Consider the following 3,889-nt stretch of genomic DNA (forward strand, 5'->3'; position numbering starts at 1 on the left):
TCCTTTATATGATTTCTCTCTTTTTACTGAAATTCTAACTTTATTCTTCTATTGTTTACCTGATATTCTTTTACTTTTTAAAAACAATTAAAAACATTTTTTTTCTTTACCTGATATTCTTTAATTCTTTTGTCTATGTTTTCCTTTAATTCCTTGAACATATTTATGACAATTTTTAAAAATTCTTTCAAACTACTCCTGATTGCTCCAATGGGCTTGGTGGGGTGAATTTTATGCTTGGGAAACCTAATCCCAGACCTGAAGGGAAGAGACTTGGGTGCCTTCACATGGAACAAGCTGTTTGGAGAAGTCGGCAGAGCGGCAACGGAGGCTCTGGAGAGCCAACTAGGGGCCTGCTTGTTCCTGGGATGCCAGATCCTTGATGCCAAGGAGCCCAGCCTGATCCACAGGAGAGATTACAGTCCCTCCCCAGGAGTAGGGTCTGCTGCCCAGTCCTTAAATGCTTTTGAAATTTTGGATACGGAAATATTTTTTCGAACCTGAAAATGCAACTGGCAGAATTTCAATGGACGCATAATTCATGTAAAATATACTTTAGTTGATATTTTGTAAAATGAACATTTTGTATGTCGACCCTGGTTTCCCAGATCTGTGTTTCAGAGTTTATGAGGGAGGGAGAATCTTCCCTTACCTTCTGTTTTACAGAGATTACAAGTACTTCTTTAAGAAATAAATAAATTTGAAAAATGGTATTGATTTAGAAAAGGAAAAAAAAGTCTTTGTCCAAAATATGCCCTTCCAATGCTTTATCTGAATTCTTTGCATAGGGCATCATTTTCTTTTTCTTTGTTTGCCTTGTACACTGGAAATTCTGTTATTTGCCTGCCTTGTACACTGGAAATTTGTCACTGAATTCTTAGTTCTTTAAGCTTTTATCCAGTTAGTGTTTTGACAGAGATTTTCTTGAATGTCACAAGCTCAGCGTGTGTACTGACCTGGGCATGTGTGGCAGTCTGAGATTATTTTATGAATCCCCTAAAGACAAGGATTATGTTTGTAAACTAATCTATTCCTCTGGGTATGATACCCTTTGACTGTGTTAAATTCAGGTGAGGTGTCTTTGATTAAATTACCTGGTAAGATTAGGGCTTTTGTGACTCAGGTTGAGTCCCCGCCCCTTTGGCAGGTCTGACATAAATGGACACTCACATGGACAAACAGACACAGGAAGACACACAGAGGACAGAACTTTGTCATTTTTGATCCTGCCATGTGACAGAAAGGAGAAAGCTCAAACAGCTAATGGCCCATTTGTCTCATAGCTTACAGCCAACCAGAAGAGAGCTGAGGCTGATCTAGGAAACCCTGAGAGACAAGCCGTATGCCAGCCTACAGCTGAGATCAGGAAGAGGCCGGGTCTACGAAGCCTCAGAGGGAGCCCATAGGGGAGGCTGAAACCTGGCAGAGATCACCCGCCATCTTGCTTCAACACGTGGCAGCTGACTTTGGTAAGCAAGTACCTCTTATGGTACCTTGAGTTGGACTTTCCATGGCCTTAGTTAGGATTGTAAGCTTTTACCCCAAATAAATACCCTGTGTAAAAGCCAACAGATTTATGATACTTTGCACTGGCACCCTTTTGGTGGACTAGTACTGTATGCTAGCATGGTCTTCAGATTTCTCTCATTTACATGGATTTGAAAGTCCCTAAAAAACAGTCTTTCCTCCCAATTCTGGGTGCAATATTTTTTGTCTTAAAACCCTTAATCTTTTGCCCAAGGGAGCTGAGATTTGATTGTTTTCTTACAAGCCACTTTTACATGCAGGACAAGTTCTGTAATGGTAACAAGTTTACTGGTTCACTCCATCATGCTGTCACCAGACAGACTGAAACTAACATACACGCACCCTGCTATGTACATAAGGTCACTCTGCTCCGTCTAGAGCTGGGACCAGGGACTCGTACTGGGAGCATGGGCCAGCCCCATGCCAAGCCAGGCAGGAGGTGGGGAGAGGACTGGCAAATGTGCCGTGAGATTTGCCAACCTTTTTTTAAGTTGCCTTTTCTTGATTTGGTACTCATCCAATTACTGAAACTCTTTAACCATTTTCCAGAGCTCTGAAATATTAGTTCTGCTAGTTTTTGCTTATTGTTTAAAACTCCTGTCAGAGGACAGGACCCCAGAACATCTCAGTCTGCTGTCATGGTGATGTAACTCCCTGTATAACCTTTCTAAAGATATTTTCAGTGACCATTAGAAATTCAAACTTAAGTTAAAATTTAACTGTATTGAGTGCTATGATACCTTTCGAACATGGTCAAGGGTCACACATGAGCAGGCAAAGAGAATAGTTTCAACTTACTCCTTGGCCAGGCAGCTGAATTCTTTTCATTTTTCTTTTTTTTTTTTTTGGTACTGGGCTGGGGAGTCAACCTGGGACCTCTTATGTAGGAAGCAAGTATTCAACTACTGAGCCACATCATGTCCACTGAGTTGGTTTTTTTGCTTGTTTTTTGTTTGTTTACTTGTTTTGTTTTGTATTTAGGAGGTATCAGGGACCAAACCTAGGACCTCCCATGTGGGAAGCAGGCACTCAATGGTTTGAGCCACATCTGCTCCCCTGAAGTTTTCTTTTGACATGGATTTCTAGAGACATCTTAAGTTCCAAATTGCTAAAGTGTAAAAATGTGGATCTTATAAACAAGAAAATATGGTAATTCTAGAATCAAATTTCTTTTATTCCTTAGGCTTTATACTAGACACCAAAGGTCATTTAAACTACAGCCCCAGTCCTCAGAAATTTTCCAGTCAGAAAAAATAATTAATTCACAAGACACAGTGGGAAGAAAAGTGAAGCAAAGACTACTTTTGAGTACACATAAAATTATATGGTAAGAATTATAACAAGAGCTGAAGGATGAAGATGAGATCCAAAGATCAAATTGATAGTTAATTACTCTGCTATTCACACATAAGAAACTGAGTGAAGGAAAGAAACTGTAATAATTTTCCATATGGATACAGTTCAGAAACTTTGCATTCTCCTGGCTGAATAAATATAACCAGTATGGTTGATTCTGAACATCTGGATCACTTTTGGCCGTGTGCAACTTGGATTAGAGCATTTGGCATCCTTGTTAAGGGTGTGTGCATTCAAAACTTAGGGAGCAATCCCAAACTGAATTCCACAGTTAAAAGCAAAAATAACATTTTAATATACTGAAAAAGTGTCTGTCCTGTATGGTAGAGAAAGCTCGTCCAATAAAGTTACTCAGGGCAGCTGAATTGCTGCTTTGACACATCCCCTGGGATGATGGATATATTCAGAAACTTTGAGGATTTTGGTATCTTAGAACCCAGATGCTCTAAAATATTTCCAATCTTATCAAAAATTAAACTGAATAATACAGATCAAAACTACAATGACACACTGGAGGTTCCCAGGATCGAATCTCGGTGAATCCTAGAAGAGAAAATGAGAAAGGACAAAAACAGAAACAGACACAGAAGATCACACAGCGATGGACACAGACAGCAAAACCAGCGGGGGGGGGGGGGGGGGGGGAGGGGAATAGAAAAAATACTAAAATAAGATACCTTTTTACACTTTATAGAATGGCCATTATAAAAAAAAAATAGAGAACTGCAAGTGCTAGAGAGGATGTGGAGAAATAGGAACACTCCACTGTTCACTGTTGGTAAATGTAGAATGGCGCAGCCTCTGTGGAAGACAGTTTGACAGTACCTCAAATAGCTGAATACAGAACTGCCATATGATCCAGCAATCCTGTTGCTAGGAATATATTCAAAAGAACTGAAAGCAAGGACGTGAATTTACATTTGCACACCAATGTTCATAGTAGCATTATTCACAATTGTTAAGATATGGAACCAGCCCAAGTGTCCATCAACCAGTGAATGGATGA

The 3,889-nt window shown here is 39.7% G+C and overlaps 1 long non-coding RNA gene across 1 annotated transcript; it reads left to right on the forward strand.

Moving 5' to 3' along the window:
• Positions 1-1,208: 1,208 nt before the first annotated feature.
• Positions 1,209-3,531, forward strand: LOC131273352 (uncharacterized). The gene is made up of 2 exons (XR_009180561.2): positions 1,209-1,469; positions 2,711-3,531. It is a non-coding gene; the product is annotated as an uncharacterized lncRNA (long non-coding RNA).
• The last annotated feature ends 358 nt before the right edge of the window (positions 3,532-3,889 follow it).

Source organism: Dasypus novemcinctus, chromosome 14, assembly GCF_030445035.2.
Source record: "Dasypus novemcinctus isolate mDasNov1 chromosome 14, mDasNov1.1.hap2, whole genome shotgun sequence".
Classification (NCBI taxonomy): domain Eukaryota; kingdom Metazoa; phylum Chordata; class Mammalia; order Cingulata; family Dasypodidae; genus Dasypus; species Dasypus novemcinctus.